Consider the following 17,489-nt stretch of genomic DNA (forward strand, 5'->3'; position numbering starts at 1 on the left):
ATCCACCGAATTTTTGGCATTATCTGTGTGTTATGGATAAGATCGCATGGGATTGATAATATCTTCCTAAATTTGAGAATCATCTGAACATATTTTTTCCAAATCCTAAGGGATAATTTGTCAAATTTTAAAAGATTGGATCTTGGCAGAGGGAATGTGGCCTCCACATTGGATTTTTGGTCACCCACAATTTTCGAAATATTTGGATAATGGTGGTTGACTTTTACTTCTCGTCTGGTGATTGCATATCTATCATGTCATGTTTGTTTATTTTATGTGATTATTTTGTTTTGTTATAAAGTTTGCACATTAATAAACAAATATGCTCATAATAGATGCTCCCCTATGTGCCCAGTCCCTTCAGAATACGTAAATTACATACCTTAACCTTGATCTCGATGGAATGAGTTGATAATTTCGTAGTGAATTTCGTATTCTGCCCTTCCTAGAATGGGGCGATGAAATTCTATACTATATCCAGCTTACGACTCGAATCTAAGGGTACGTTGTGGATAAAATTCTCCTCCAAACCTAAACGTTGGGTATGAGGCGAATTTATCGAAATTTTAGGAATTTAATGAATATTATGGGCGTATTTGTTTATTTTATTTCAATTTAATCTGAAAAAAAAAATTGTCACTTGCATATCATATAGTTGAAAGCATACCTTGCCATGTCGTCATTTCATATTGCATGTCATTTAGGTTAGTTGCATTGCATTTAAAAGAAAACCCAAAAAGAAATCATTTTATTCACATCATCAATTTAAAGAGGTTTTCATGAAAATTGGTACCGGAAGGGCATTAATCTTTCTAATTAATATAACCAAGTCCGCAGGCTCATTTTCTCTTGTCCGTAGAAGTAATATAGTTCTCCCGCTAATTACTTAAGTGTCTAATCGGCCTACCAAGAAAGCGATTGGTGGCGGCTCCGAATTGAATAAATTTTGCATGAAATGAACCTAAGCTGTGATTTGGTAGGGTTTGAGAGAATCCGAATTAGGTTAGTTAATTTAGTTAACCTAATAATCCATTAATCTGGAATTAGCCTAATTTTAGGTCACAACAAACCGATATATCAAGTGTTGGTTTTGACACCGAGTCATCTCAGCTAGAATCGTGACTTGCGTTCATAAGATGTTGGTTGTTCATATTCGAAAAATTCCGTTCAAGTTTGTTTTCATGATGGACGATGAGAATCACGGTCACAGATTATATATAGTTGATCCTTGAAGCTAGGAGGGATGGGCCATGTGTCCGCGTGAATGAACGGATTGATAATTGTTTGTGGACTCTTATTGATTTATGCAACTTGGGAGGCAAGATTTCCCTGAGACAGAGTGTGGCATTGTGAGTGTGCTGCTCAAGTTGCTCTTTGGACATTTCTTTTTATTTCAATGTCCGTGGTTTGAGTTTGTTTGGCTGGTGTTCAGGCTTGCTGTCCGTATCCTTCGTTGTTCAAATAATGAGGGTTTGGTCTCAATTGAATATTATTTTGGTAGTATCACAAATATATTCAAGTAAGATGAAGTCGGTTGGATTTTATCTTGCTACTTTGCTGAATATTTGTATTTCCATAGCTTGAACACGTCATTGATTTAGAAATACATCGGGATAAGTACACTATCGGTGCCATAACTTTTGTATGGCGTTCACTTGAATGCCATGACTTTCAAAATGTTCACATAAGTGCCATAACTTTCAAAAAATCATTTACTTGAATGTCATCGCTGACGTGGACGCGTGGACGCTGGAAAAGCTAACATGGCACACCGGAAAGCTGACGTGGATGCCGAAAAAGTTGACGTAGCATTCAAGTAAACGATTTTTGAAAGTTATGGCACTCAAGTGAATACCGTACATAAGTTATGACACTCACGGTGTGTACTTATCCCGAAATACATCGGATAAGAGGTTCATGGATTGAATTTTAATATTATTTGAGGAACCATAAACTATGGCATCGTACCTAGAGCGTTTTCCTTTATACTAAAAGGAGATAGTGATACTAACTGAATTTTTGGATTTAGACGAGATAAAGCCCACTATAGGACGTGTGTTCATCCTCTGTAAAGGTGTTGTAACTTAGAGAAAATTGTGGGGGAAATGACAATCCTGCTAAATCAATAGTCAACTTGGTTGAAGTAGATGATTTTGATGACTCAATTATTGTGGTCACCTACATAAGTATGGAGTGGGGCAGCTCCTATGAGATTGGGGATAATTTCTAGAGCACTTAAGAATAAACCAAGCACGCACATGGCCTATTAGCGCAAAATCGCGTTGAACAACAAACCTTATGGGAGTATTATGTGATTGGTAAAAATCATAATTCACAAATAGGAATTATTGATTTGTAGAAGTTTCAGACTTCACCAATGATTTCGTGGATTATATTTCATTCTTTCTAGGACTGTTTCATAGCCTAATAAGCATTAGTTCGGATGCATTGCGCTCCAATAACCCAGCATTCTTCTATTTTTAATTTTTAATTTTTTTAAAAATATGTAAGGGATTGTTGGATATTTCAGCAGTTTTAAAACATTTGAAGCAACGGCTTTAATAGTAATTATGATCATCATGAAAATCATCATTTTGTAATGGTTTTGTAACAATTGTATAACAACTTTTCAATGATCATTTATCGATTTTCTACCGGCTTTATAACGACCATATAACTGCTGATTTATTTCTTTATAAACCATCCATTATTTTACAACGGCTTTCTAACGGCTTCTCAATGGCTCTATTTTGTTTGAATATAAATTGAATTTCAAGAAACAATCTTGACAATACTTTGCATTACATAAGAGAGTTTTTCCCTTCTTTCATTTTCTTCTTTGCTGGATTGTACACATTTACGCTATTCCTATTCCTTCTAATACTCGGTGTGGAGTATAGAAGAAGGTCTGTTATATCATAGGAGGATAGCTACTAGAAGCCTTCCGCACCGAGTTTCGTACTCCGAGGGGTGGAATTATCCTTAAGAATAATGTTTGTACGCTTCAAACAATTGCTCTTACTTTTCTTTTCTTTTTTAATATATTTTCTACAATTGCTATTTTTAGTGTTAGCTAATATTTTTCCAACAGGAATTTATGCCAACGCTCTTTTGGTACTGAAGCTGAGTGTTTTTCTAAAGTGCTCCTACTAGTGTGGGTTTATCCTACCAATCACAATCAAGACATGTAATGTCTGCAATTAAGGAATCCAAGGTAGGGATAACTTGTATCATAAAAACCCTACTGAAGCCCTAAGGGCTTAGAGAAAAGTCAAAGTTAGGGTTTTGATTCAAGTTTGGGGCGAATCTAAGTCCAAAACTAGGAAAAAAGAGTCAAATTCAAAAGTAGCCATTTCTTATTTTTGGGGATTTTCTGAAAATCTTTAGAAGTTTTTTAGTTTTTTCGAATTTTTAATATATTTTTATTTTTTCTGGAAAAGTATTTTATTAACTAGCCTAATTAACTAACTAACCATGATTGACTAAATAACCAAACCTAAGTTAACCAACCTAATTGGGATTAACTAACCTTACTACGGTTCTAACAAACTAACAGATTTTATCCTCTCTTTTGAAATTTTCTTTTTCCTATCTCATTTTCAATTCTCTCTTTTTTTAAGAACTTGGTCTCGGGCATCTACCATTATACCTTTTCTTTTTTTATTCTTAAAGAAGAACAGGGGCTCCTTTGATGGTTTTCACTAAGGACAGCAACCACATCATGCGCTCGCAATAAAAACAGAGGAAAGTGAATTAACGGCGACGGACTTTAACCATAGGCCCGGCCGGTGGGAATTGTAGATTTGATTCACGCGCTCGTACAAAAATCAGCACCAGTTCAAAGGCCGGAAGCGATTGCCGATGATCGATAGCGGCAAGTACAGGGAAGGAAGCGTTTGCCAACCTCCACAAAGCCGATCGACTCTCTTCTTTTCCTCTCAGCCTTCTCTCACCGCCACGTTCTATTCTTCCCCCCTCTCTCTCTCTCTCTCTCTCTCTCTCTCTCTCTCTCTCTCTCTCTCTCTCTCCAACGGTTAAATTTCATAAGCCCCTCTCCCCCAAAAAAAAGAAAACCAGAAAATCGAAGAGCTTCCCTTATACAAGTCACTGGACCTATTAGGGTTTCAATCGTGATCCTCCGATTGATCTAATGGCTTGGAATCCCAAATTAGGTCCAAAAATTCCTAAAATTAGGTCAAATTTTTGAATATGTCCAAAATGTGAAATTGGTTTCACTAAAGTGAAATTAAAGGTCCTTGAATCAAATGTCATAACCGACTTAAAATAGGAAAATGACTAACTGGGGTTCAATTTAAGTTTTTTTTTTTTGTTCGATTTAAGCTTGAAAAGACGTGAATTGGGGATAATCACAACATCGAATTTTTGAAAATAATGTGGGCAAAATGAAATTGAAATTAAAATAAAATTTTGGAATATTTTTCTAAATTTTTTTGACTACATTTGGTATTTTTCTTAATTTTTGACTATTTTTAAATGAAAATAATTTTAAAAAAAATCTGAAAAAATGCGAAAAAAATTTGGTCAAGATTGGCTCCTTAGGCGTGGCCAAGGATTTCAAAGTTGATTTTTAAATTTTTAAATTTTTAAATTTTTTCAAAAATTAAAATGACTAAAAATCGAGTGTCGACACCTTGGTGACCCAACTCCTCTAGGTAAATTTAAGAAATTTTGCTCTAAGAATGTCAACGGACATAGAGTTGCTATTCCCTCTAAAAGTATTCTCAATTATGGAAGCACTAACCCCTAATAATTAATTGGCTTGAAAGTTACATGAGGTTTTGACCACTAAATGAGGCATTTATTGCTGTGCAACATTGTATTGTATTCCTCTATCGTTGCGGTTAATTAATTTTGACCGAAGACGAATGCCGATGTCATTGGACTAATAAAAAAGGCGAAACCATTGATCATTCTCATTTGTGGCTCGACGTGTAGGAGCGAAATGAGATTTCCAATTCTTGTCTCAACATGTGCTCGCTTGACTTGATCGGGCTTCTCCCACAAATCCATGGGAGTTTTCCTTAGAGTGAGAATGATTCATAACTCCAATTGACCCATTGTATGTATTACGAAAGTAAAGAACGCTAGTGAAGAAATTGCATAATCAAAAGAAATGGAACAACACTTACAAAACAACCAAAGGGGCAAGGGGGTGTGTCAACCACAAAGACAAGCACATGCAACTTATGAGGTTCAACACCTAAAGGTGGGGATCTAAAGGCTTAAGGTCTCCACTTCAATTATATAACAAAGGATTTGCCCTCCGCACAATCCTCCGTCGATGCCCTTTCCTCTAATCAAAATGAGTGAAGTTGAGGATGGATTAGCGCGAGTAAAATTCCCAGCTAATTCCACCCTCAAAACCTTCTATGAATACCCAAATGCAATTGAGGGTTTTTTATAGCGGTTTTATGTGCTCTCATATGTAGTGCTAGAGTGATAAAAGCAAGCATAGTAATTCTAAATCAAACACCGCTTCTCTATAAACCCGTACATTCACATACATCCTTGTCGCAACCTTTCCTCAAGTAAATCACCCTAGAGATGTCTGATGGATTACTAAGCATACACTTAGTTCGAGGTCTCCTAACCCCTTAACAATTTACATCTTTCGGATTAATTAACATGCAAAATTGATTTATTTAGGAGCTGCTACTAATCAATTTTTGGTAGGTCAATTAAATACCTAAATAAAGTGGGGAAGCATGCTTTACTTCCATGAACCAGAGATTCATCAATAGACTCAAGCATTTGACTGTGCTAGATTACTCTAACACCTTTTTGATCTCTTTTCTCTTTTTATTTTCAAAGCATTCCAGGAAACAACTTGGATTAATTTTAGACCTAACCACTAACATGTGAGGGGACATCATGCGGGTACACAATCAATGAAGTAACAACCAATAATCAAAGCATGCAATGAATAAATTACTAGAAAACAAGAATGAAAACACTCCATGAATTAATTAAGTAATTTTTTAATTTTTTTCTCTAACTTAAAATAAAACTATGGTACATGCAATGCAGACTTAGAACTAAGTTATGATGTAACTCGAATGACATGTAATTGGAATCATTACTATCCTGTTATGACATGCAAAGCACTATCTATATGGCCCTAACATGCAATTTCTAAATGACATGAAATTGGTAACATGGCAAAATGCAATGAAATGGCAATGAAGTGACAAACATGATGACATGGCATATATGACATGGAAAAACATGATGATGTGGCAATATGACATGGCAAGTGATGGTGCAACAACGTATATATTGGTCAAGTAGTATCATGTGATATAAACACAAGCCATAGTGCACATGGTTTATTAATCAAAATTGGATGTGATGTTGAGTGCTTTGTCACATTTGGGAATACTCTACCAATATGGAAGGATCACTGCCGATGTTTGAGGTGAACAATGTATTTGGCGTGGAAGGATCTTTGCAAATGTGAATAAGCTGAAAGGACCTTGATCGGGGTGAGGAAGCCGAGAAGAACGTGATGTTCATGATGGCTTAGAAGGACCAAGATAAGGTGAACAGTTGGATGGAACTTAATGAGGGTGAACAAGACTACAATGGTAATGTTTGTGGAAGCTTGGAAGGACCACACTTGTGAAGATGAACAACTTGATAGAATCATGATTGCCAATATGCTTGGAAGGACCAGAAGATAGAGAAGATAGAAAAGCGGATTGCCATCAGAACAACAAATTGTTGACTGGAGCAGTTCTCTTCGGATGAGGTGGAAAGATAGTGACAATGCCGATGGTCCGGTGCGTTCCGTGAAGACGAGGAATCAACTATGATGTTGATGTCCTTAGAGGTCTTTGGAAGCCGACTCGACCATTCAATGAAGAATCAGCTGGTGTATTGATATCCTTGGAAGTCTTTGGAAGTTGATGAAGCCAAAGGGTGGTACATGGAAGATTGATTATAAGCTATTTTACATGAGTTAGTCGGTGAGTAGAATCAATCGACTATTGACAATATGCACTGCAAATTATATGGGTTTGGAGCAGTACAAATATTGTATATTGGAAGATGCTAACCATATGCTCATCTGATGTATTAGAACATTGATCACAATGAAACTAGCCGTTACAAAGGCTTGGAGTTTGCATCAGGAGCACTAGAGATGTATCAAAGTAGTTATGGCAATTATGATAGAGGACATATACTAACAGGAGTAGAGAAGCTAGAATAGAAAATTGCCACTATCAGAGGTATCCGCTTTGAAGTTAGTGCGCGATAGGGAGCCGTTCTCCGCTCGGCGATGATAAAATCAATAGCTATTTTATGGAGAGACATTGTAAACAGTTATCTAAGGATTAGATGACTATATATACTTAATCCAAGTGAAGTAGTGAGGTTGGGTGTTGAGTAGAAACGAACAAACCGAGTATTAGCTCTTAAGTCTTTTTTTTTTTTTTGGGTTCTATTTTGCTTTTGTTTGTAGCAGCTACATTGCTAATTGTGTCTCTAGGTGGTAATACTAAGCTGTAATCATAGCAGAGTCACCTATACAAGTGTAAGAGAAGTGCTTGTATCCCGATACTATGATCTATCATGTGAAAGGAAAAACACTTGACGTTTGTAACTTACAAAGCTGATTACTAGTGGATTCCAATCTCATTGCGGCTATTAGTCCGGAGAGTGGACATAGGCTTGGGGATAAAGATGAACCACTATAAATCTCAATGTGATATCTTCTATCTCTTTATTATTAGCACTCCTAATTTCATTATCCGTTTATCAGCACCACTCCCGATTACGCATTTATTAATTAGCAGCATTTCTGATTACATTAAATTGTTTTTGCTAGTAGTAAGTTTAATTTGTTACATTCGGTAAAAGTTCTTTATAATTTTGGTCTAGTAACTCACTCTATTTACACATTAACTTCACACACGCCGACTTGTATCTAACACCATCCGGTGTGCAGATGGTTTGGTATTCTGTGAAAGATTATCATTATATTCACTCAACCTAGTCATTCCCTTCTCTGTCATATTGTTAACCCTAACAATCTAAACATGTGATCTCATAAAAAAAATCTATACTAAAAAATTATGAGGTGCAATTTTTATAGTTTTTTCAAACAATGAAATCAAGCAACAAGATAAGCTCAAAATTGCAAAAGATAAGCTCAAAATCACTGAAGATATCCACTCAATTCAAACTTTAAACCAAATAAACCAACACCCCAATCATAATGCCTAGAGATCAAATGATCGGTTTTTCGTGCAATATAAAACCCAATCTCAATGCCTAGAGATTTAGTTACCAATTCCGTGCATGTTTCAAGTTCGAATTTTTTTTTTTTAATTTGGATATGCCTATAAGCTCAAGATAATTGTGTTAGATCGCAATAACATCAATATCAAAATAGACAATAAAATCTAACGTTCAAATTCAGATCGGTTTTTCGTGCAATACAAAACCCACTCTCTTCTCCTTTGCTTCGCCTTCCTAGCCAATCGCCATCACCACAAGTGTACCGCATCGCCGTCCGACGAGCCTAGAGTAGCCCGAAGCCCCGCCCCGCTCTATTTCTACCTAACACCCCCGACATCGACCGACTCCTCCTCCTCTAGTTGTTTTTAGGTTTCACCACCACTCTTGCATCACACCATCACTTCATCCGACCACCGGCCACCCTCCTTCACCTAGTCGACTCCGCGAACTAGCTCGAGGATGCCCCCAAACCTGCTCCGCTCGCTTGTTCCCAATTCTGGTCTCCATTCCCTGTTTCGGGGTCTCGACGCCGCTATGTCGCCTTCGCCCACCCTCCGCAGCACATCGACCACCCCCAACGATCGTCCTCTAGCTCTCGTTGCTAACCAAACTCGCTGCAGGCCATCCGTTGCTTGTCAAGCCCCGGAATAGCCCGAGTCGGCCCGCCAGCCCCGTTTTTCCCTTGCCCGATGCCCCCCTGTTATGCCTGTTCCGTGTCCGCTCCAGCTACCCGCGAGCCACTAGCCACCTTCCTCGACACCCTTTGAGCCACCACCAGCCACTTCCGTCCTTACCTCGGCCGTTCGCCGCCCCAAACAGCCGAGAATAGCCGCCTCAGCCCCTGCCCGACGCGCCCCCGCCCTGTTCCGTCCCAGCAGTACCCTGTTTTGGGCCGGTTTTAAGGGCCATAGTGTTGGGTCGTGGCCCATTTTGGTATGGACCGTGTACCTAGTAGATGGGCCGAGAGTCCGAGCTCATGGGCCAAATTCGTGTGTCGATGGGCATAGAAATTGGGCTAAATGTTTGAGAAATTTAGCCATGAGTCCGAGCAGCTCCCAAGTTCGTGCCGAGGAATTTTCAAGGATTGCCGTCGTTCTCGCCTTGTTTAATTGATAGTGAGTTAATCCCTAATCCTTGGTTAGGACGCTAATTGCGTTCGGGATTAGTTTAATTAAATTATAAGGGTATTTAGCCAAATCAATTAGGGCCAAGGCCGAATTAGATTAGGAACTTAGTTTAGGTTAAATGGCCCTAATTAATAAGTTACTACGATCGTAGCTATTTGGAAATTAAATTGATTGATCGAATGACTATCATTGCTTGATTGCGAGCGTATGATAGGCTAGGGATGAATGTACGATCAATTAGCGAGTTGGATTGGGTAATATTAAATTGATGTACGAATTGGATTTAATTACATGCAATCGAATTGAATATTCATCATTGGGTTAATTGTCTGTGTTGGATCGATTGTATATTTCGATTATTTTATTGAATACCTCGATTGATTGCGGATCGATTGATTGATCGATTGGGGGTCGAGCACCCTGTTCATAGATGCAAAGTCTGGTGGCTGAAAATGCCTTGTGGCTAAGTCTTTGAGCGTGCATGCCTAAGCATTTAACTAAATTCAAAGGTAAAACGAGTTGATTGTTTATTGTGTTTGAGTAGTCATATGAGGGGTACTTTCCCGACAATGTCGTGTTGTGCCAATCGGAATCCCACGACTTATTAGACACCTTTCCGAGACACCGGATTAAGCGGATGCCGATCGCAGCTTATAACGGATCGAAGCCCCTACAGGGATTCTTGGTAGTTCCGTGCCGTACCGTGCCGATATGAATCACACGAACTATTGAATGCCATCGCTGAAAGTAAGGGATGAAGCCCAATCCAACTAGTAAAGCACCAATCGCCTAGTATGCTAAGCACCAACTACCTAGTGTGCTGGGCCAAATGGCCGTTAATAATTGGACTGTGAGCGGTCTTCTATGTGTGGATTGATATAATATAACATAATGTGACATGTCTTCATCCATGGGCGAGTATATGCGTCTCGACTATGAAATTCGGTATGAAATGAATTGAGTAGAATGAAGAAAGCTCAAACTCGAGTCATCATTGCATTTGTACGGTATTATGGCGGGTAAGTTACATGTGGTTGAAGTATCAATACTATGGTATGCGATTAATTGATAGGACGCTACGAACGAATCAACGCCCTAGCCGGGCTTACGCGCTAGCTCACCGAGATTTATTTCTCACCCCGTCGTTAAACATTTTCATATTCGAGTTGATGGAGCTAGTATTCCTTGGAGTTATTGAGGACGAGAGTAACGTAACCCCTATTCTAGAGTAGTTATGAAGTTAACTCTCACTCGACACGGCTGCCTCTTTGTTGATTTTAGGGAGCCACCTCGAAGTATGGAGCTGAATAGTGTAATATCTCTGTTGGGTTAAGACGTATCCGTAAAGGAAATGTTGTTTTTGAGCTAATGTATTTTACGCTTTTCCATCCCTATGATATGTTATTGTCTAGGAGTAGTATACGTTTTCGCATACGTAGTTAATCTCAATTGTTGATAGCGTGCTTGAGACGCTCTCCTTTATGACCTGAGGCTATTTGGTAGGGATGCCGCAAGTCCTAGGATAAGAGCGTGACATCCCTACCCAAGGTGATATCAAAGCAAGGTTGGCTTGATCCATCTAATCATGGCCTAGGGTAATAAGGAAAGTTGGGTTTTGGGATAGTTAGTAGGATCGTAAGCTTTGTGCATGTGTTTGTTACTTAAGATTTAAGGTTGTATGCCCAAGTTTTCATTACGTGTTGCCTGGGGTGAATAGGGCTTCGTAAACCACCCGTATAATGAGCGGTCGTAATGAGATAGTGCCTCGGGAGAGGTTAGCCCAAGAGGATCCTAGAGTAGATGGGACCCCACCAACGTTGGAAACTTCGGGAATTATAGATTGACACCAACTAAGGAATCAAGTTGCTACCGCATTTGCTGCTCCTTGTGAAGACCCATCGGTTGGGGGTGGGAATAGTGGACCGTCGATGCTTGAGTTGGTGGAGCAGGTTTTAAAGCTTGAGCCACCGAAGCTTACGGAAGTAGGAGATCTATAGGCCACAACCTCATGGATTAGAGAAATGGAGAAGGCATTCGCCTTGCTGAGATACTTAGAAGTAAACAGGTGACGCTAGCCGTTTACCAACTTCAAGGTGACGTAGCTCGTGGTGGGAAGTCATGCGAAGAAAGATCTTTTCTAAAGGTATGGTCCCGATGTGGGACGCCTTCGTCGAAGCTTTTTATGGTGAGTACTTTCTGGACTTTGTACAAGAGCAGAAGATGATCGAGTTCCTATAGCTTCAACAGAATAAGATGACCGTGGATCGGTATGAGGCGAAGTTCGCCGACCTGTCGAAGTATGCGCCAAGAATGGTTGGAAACCATATGAATAGAGCAAGGAGATTTCGAGATGGATTAAGATCTAAGATCAAGGATCTATTGATGCCTCCGAATATCAAGGGTTATGATGAGCTATATGAAAGGGCTCGGCTTGTGGAAAAAAGCTTAGTTGATAGGGCAATCGCATTCGGATCGCGAATTGCACCCCCCGCTAGGGATAGCCATCGGTTTGGGAAAATATTGATAATATGAAGAGAACACCATATTTCTCCCAATCGGAGGAACGCTGTGGAAAAGTAGACAGGCAACCTTAGGATTAAGTGCCGACTACGTAGGAGGAAGCATAGATCAACCTCTTGTCCTTTTAAAGGAGCTTGTTTTGGATGTGGTCAACTTGATCACCAAGTAAAGGATTGCCCACGGACGCAAAGGAAAGCTAAAGTATCACCACCATAGGAAGGACAACCGCAAGAAGATGTTTCCCAGGACAACTTGGGTTGACTCCGCTAAGGATAGTGTGATGTTTGCTGTTGGATATCCCCGTTACAAGTTAGTTGCAGCTAGTCAAGATGATGAGGACCTTTTGTTAGACTTAACTTATGAATATAGGCTATAATAAGACGACTGGTATTTTTGTGGATTATGTAAGCTTAAACTTGTATTGTGTTTTGATGGTTTTAGCTATCGACTTTCGTCAATGCTTTTGATTGGTAAAATGATTAAGATACGCAAGGAAGCTAACGAGGATAAGGAAATTTTAAGCTTAGGTTTGAGTTGGTGAATGTGTTAGAGATGAGTGATTTTCTTATGGATGGAGAACCGGTTGGATATTGCGATCGTGATTTTGGGATGATTGATAATCGGAGACTATAAGTCTAAAATTGGATGGCACCTTAATGGTTTCAGTTATTGATTTTTATTGATGGCCTTGATTGATGAGGAAAGGATCGCAAGACACTGAATGGTAGACGTTTCGATTAAAAGTCAATGTGATTGAATGTTTATAGGTTTTGTTTGGACAGCGATCAAACATGAGGTTATAGATTGATCGTTGAGACGTAATGGTCTCTTGTGGAGTTAGAAGGTTCGGTTGGATAAAGACCAAAGTGAAGTTAACAATGGGGTTGAGTAGTGAAGACGGTCGTGACCCGGACGCGTTCATAACAATGAAGTTAGTTCCGAAAGTGAAATTTGTTATCTAAAAATGCGTGGTACTATATCTCGGACCACGGATGAAGGACGATGAGTGGATTGAGATGTCGCGGTTGAGCGAAGCTATTGTGCTTGGTAGTACTGTTAAAGATTGGTTTGGACCTCCGAATGTAAGTCAGAGAGGTCCCTTGCTAAGTGACTAAGATAGCCTTGGAACGATTTAAGATCATGCGAGTTGGAACCTTAGGCAAACCTATGGCATGAAAGAATTTAGAAATGAACAAGGAAGGTTTGTATTGGCAAATTATGAGTGGATGGTACAATGAGACTCGCCAGCTGGCTCTGCAAGTTATTGAGATCAATGATGACCCGGTATAAGGTTAAGATTACGAGATGTGACAATTGGAGAAGACTAGTGATCAAAGTACGCAACAAAAGCTTGGTGGGACCACAAAGTTGAGCAAAGCAATGACCACAAGATTCTTGCTCTTGTTAGGGAGGAAACCTTGCAAGAAACTCATCGTAGTAGCTATAGTACTAGTTCGGTTAGCGCAAGGAGGTACCAAAATTCGAGATGATGTTATTAAGGGATTGATAGGAAGGCCGATCTAGCCAAGTGCATGGTGAAACGTGTAGTGTATCGATGAGTGAAGGCTCAGCGCTGTAAGCTTGGAGGAAACTACTATAGCCGTTGAAGATTCTAGAGCAAAGGTGGGAGCATACCACAATGGATTTTATGATGGGATTACCGGGAAGTCAAAGGGAAGAATGAATCGATTGGTGTTGTAGTGAGCAGATTGACGAAGTTCGCTCACGTTATGGCAATGTGAAGGGATTTCGCTCGGTGTAGGACCCCGAAACATAGGGCGAATCCAAGCATTGGACTCGAACTATTCATAAATAACCGCCAACAATTGATTAGAAGTCGCCACCGAGAGATTAGAAGTCGCCTTCAACACAGATCATGGTTTAATGTGCCAATTGATTGTGCTATTGGTTGATGTTCGACTGTGTGGAGACCTTGAATCAAGTATAGATCGATTTGGGTTGATCTTGTCTAGCCGTGAATTGACCATAGGATCACCCCGAAGTCGACCAGGGATTAATCCATGGCACGACTTGCGAGCTAGCATTGATCGGCAAACAAACTAGCATGGATCCATTGAGGGATGATTTGTACTAGAACCCCGTACCAACCGTGCACCGATAAAGGATTTATCACCCTGGATCGTGTGACGTGTTGTTGGAAGAATATGGGTCGAGATGAACCAACCCCGCATCAATTTAAGCTGGTCATGAGAGGTGATCTCGATAGTGTTCGATTGTACCATCGATCTAGGAACTGGTGATTCTAATCCTAAACTGAAATAATTGAGGTGGCCCTCGACTCATCGGTCAATCGCGAGTCGACCTTGCTCGGCAGAAGGGATAGTCTAATTGTTAGCTTGATTAGGTGCCTAAGGTCAAGGATTCCCTAGATATTCCAATAGTTAACAAGTGACGGTTTCAAATCTTGGAGCAATGATGAAGGGATCAATCACTAGTCGACCCGGTCTGTTTAAATAGAATGCTCAAATTGCCATTAGTGTTGGTCGTAAATGGCATCTATAGAACAAGGAAAGAGGCGGTGACAACTTCTGTACGATGACAAATCATAAATTGTTGATCAATAGGTGAGTATGGCTGATTTTTGTGGTTAATTGTGGTTATATTACGACAACCAATAGATGGATTGGACAATAAGTTCAAAGGATGACAATTCGGATTGAATCTTTGGAGTTATACGATTTAACCTGTTTAAACGGATTATGGCTATTGAATTGTGATAGGTTGATGTTGGAGGAGTAGACTTGAAACCGACTTGTATATTGATGGTCGCATTGTGGTTTTAGTGCATTGAGTTGAGATAAGAATTGATATGAATCGGGTATTGTATGACAAGTAGAAAGAACGTTATGAAGCGCCAAGTCTTCGCCTTTTGAGTTCGGTAGTAGTATAAATTTCAAGGATGAAATTTCATAATGAGGAGAGAATTGTGACGCCCTGGAATTTCGACGTACGTAAGATATTTGAATTCAATAAAAAAAATTTGATATTGAATTACAGTTTGTTATGAAATATTGGATTCTAAGGAATTAAGTGATGATATTTGGATATTTCCTGAGACGTCGGTTAGATCGGTTTAGGCTTCGATCGTTAGTCGCCGTACCTAAGTTATGAAAAGACTAAACTACCCTCCTTCAAATAGCCAAATGTCCGAATTGCCCTAAGTTGCAAAATGACCAAAATGCCCCGATCGAAATTTAAAATGACGGAATTGCCCCTAGGGTTTTACAAGCTACAAGACGGAAGAAATCATTTTTGCGGGTCCCATGTTATCTCTTTAGCCCCCTTAATCAAAAGATTCTCTCTCTTTGTCTCTCTCCCTACTTGGGCGACATACTCCCCTACCCCCCTCTTCTTCTTCTTCTTCTTCTTCTTCTTCTTTCCCTTCTTCTTCTGTTTTTGCTTAGTGCAATGCCTCTCTCCATCACCGAACATTGTCTACCCGCTCCGCCTTCCCAGCCAACCGCTGCCACCACAGCTTACCGCACGGCCGTCCGATGAGCCCGGAGCAACCCAAAGCCCTACCTTGCTCTGTTTCAACCTAACAACCCCGACACCGACGGATTCCTCCTCCTCTAGTTGTTTTTGGGTTGCACCACCACCATCGCATAACACCCTCACCTCCTCCAACCACCAACCACCCTCCTCCTCCTAATCGACTCCTCGAACCAGCTTGAGGAAGCCCTCGAACCTACTCTGCTCGACTAATCCCCGTTCTGGTCTCCATCCCCTGTTTTGGGGTCCCGACGCCGCTCCGTCCCCTTCGGCCGCCCACATTTGCACACCAACCACCCCCGACCTCTTGTTGTTAGCCAAACTCGCTATAGGTTATCCGTTACTCGCCAATCCCCATAACAGCCCGAGTCCGCCATTCTGCCCTATTTTTCCCCTGCCTGGTGCTCCCCGCTTCGCCTATTTCGTGGTTGCTTCGGCTACCGCAAGCCACCAACCATCTCCCTCGATACCCCTCGAGCCACCACTAGCCACTCCCGTCCTTGCATTAGGCGTTCGCCGCTCCAATGAGCCTAGAACAGCCGCCTTAACCCCCGCCCGACGCGCTCCTACCCTGTTCCGTCCTAGCCGTGCCCTATTTTGGGCCGGTTTCGTTGGCCAAAGTGTTGGGCTGTAGGCCATTTTGGTCTGGGCCGTGTGCCTAGGAGGTGGACCGATAATCCGGGCCCGTGGGCCAAATCCTTGTATCGAGTGAGTCGAGAATTTGGGCCAATTGTCCGAGAAATTTAGCCCGCAAGTTCAAGGCACGCCCAAGTTCGTATTGAGGAATTTTCATGGATCGCCGTCATTCTTGCCTTGTGTAATTGCTAGTGAGTTAGCCCCTAATCCTTGGTTAGGACGCTAATTGCATTCGGGATTAGTTTAATTAGATTATTAAGGTGTTTAGGTAGATTAATTAGAGCCGGATTAAATTAGGAATTTGATTTAGGTTAATTGGCCCTAATTAGTAAGTTAGTATGACTATAGCTATTTGGGATTAAATTGATTGACTGAATGACTATCATTACTTGATTACGAGCGTGTGATAAGCTAGGGACAAGTGTACGATCGATTGGCGAATCGGATTGGCTAATATTAAATTGATGTAAGAATTGGATTTAATTATGTACAATCGAATTGAATATTCATTGTTGGGTTAATTGTCTGTGTTTGATCGATTGTCTATTTCGATTATTTAATTGAATACCTCGATTGATTCTTGACTTATTGGTTGACCGATTGGGGGTCGATCACCCTATTCATAGATGCAAAGTCTTGTGGATGATATATATATTTGTATGACTATGTGTGGGCTCAAGCCGCATGTTTAGCATGAAAATGGCATGTAGCCAAGTCTTTGAGCATGTATACCTAAGCATTTAACTAAATTCAAAGGTAAAACGAGTTGATTGCCGATCGTGCTTGAGTGGTCACATGAGGGGTACTTTCCCGACAATGTCATGTCGTGCCAATCGGAATCCTACGACTTGTTAGATGCATGCCTTTCCGTGACGACGGATTGAGCAAATGCTGGTCACGGCTTGTGACGGACCGAAGCCCCTTCGGGGATTCCTGGTAGTTCCGTGCCGTACCGATCGAAATCACACGGACTATAGGATGCCATCGCCGGAAGTAAAGGGCGAAGCCCGATCTTGCCCGTAGAGCACCAACCGCCTAGTGTACCGAGCCAAATGGCCGTTAATAATTGGATCATGAGTGATGTTACGTGTGTGAATTGATATAATATAACATGATGTGACATGTCTCGTCTATGGGTGAGTATGTGGGTCTCGACTATGAAATTTGGTATGGGACGAATCGAGTAAACCGACAAAAGCACATACTCGAGTCATCACCGCATTTGTGATGTATTTTGGCGGGTAAGTTGCATGTGGTTGAGGTATCTATACTATGGTATGTGATTGATTAATAGGACGTTCTAAACGAATCAACATTCTAGCCAGACTTAGGCATTGGCTCACCGAGATTTATTTCTCATCCCGTCGTTAAACATTTTCAGGTCCGAGTTGATGGAGCTAATATTTCTTTGGAGTTATTGAGGACGAGAGT

The sequence above is a fragment of the Rhodamnia argentea genome, chromosome 7 (genome assembly GCF_020921035.1).
Source record: "Rhodamnia argentea isolate NSW1041297 chromosome 7, ASM2092103v1, whole genome shotgun sequence".
Taxonomy (NCBI): domain Eukaryota; kingdom Viridiplantae; phylum Streptophyta; class Magnoliopsida; order Myrtales; family Myrtaceae; genus Rhodamnia; species Rhodamnia argentea.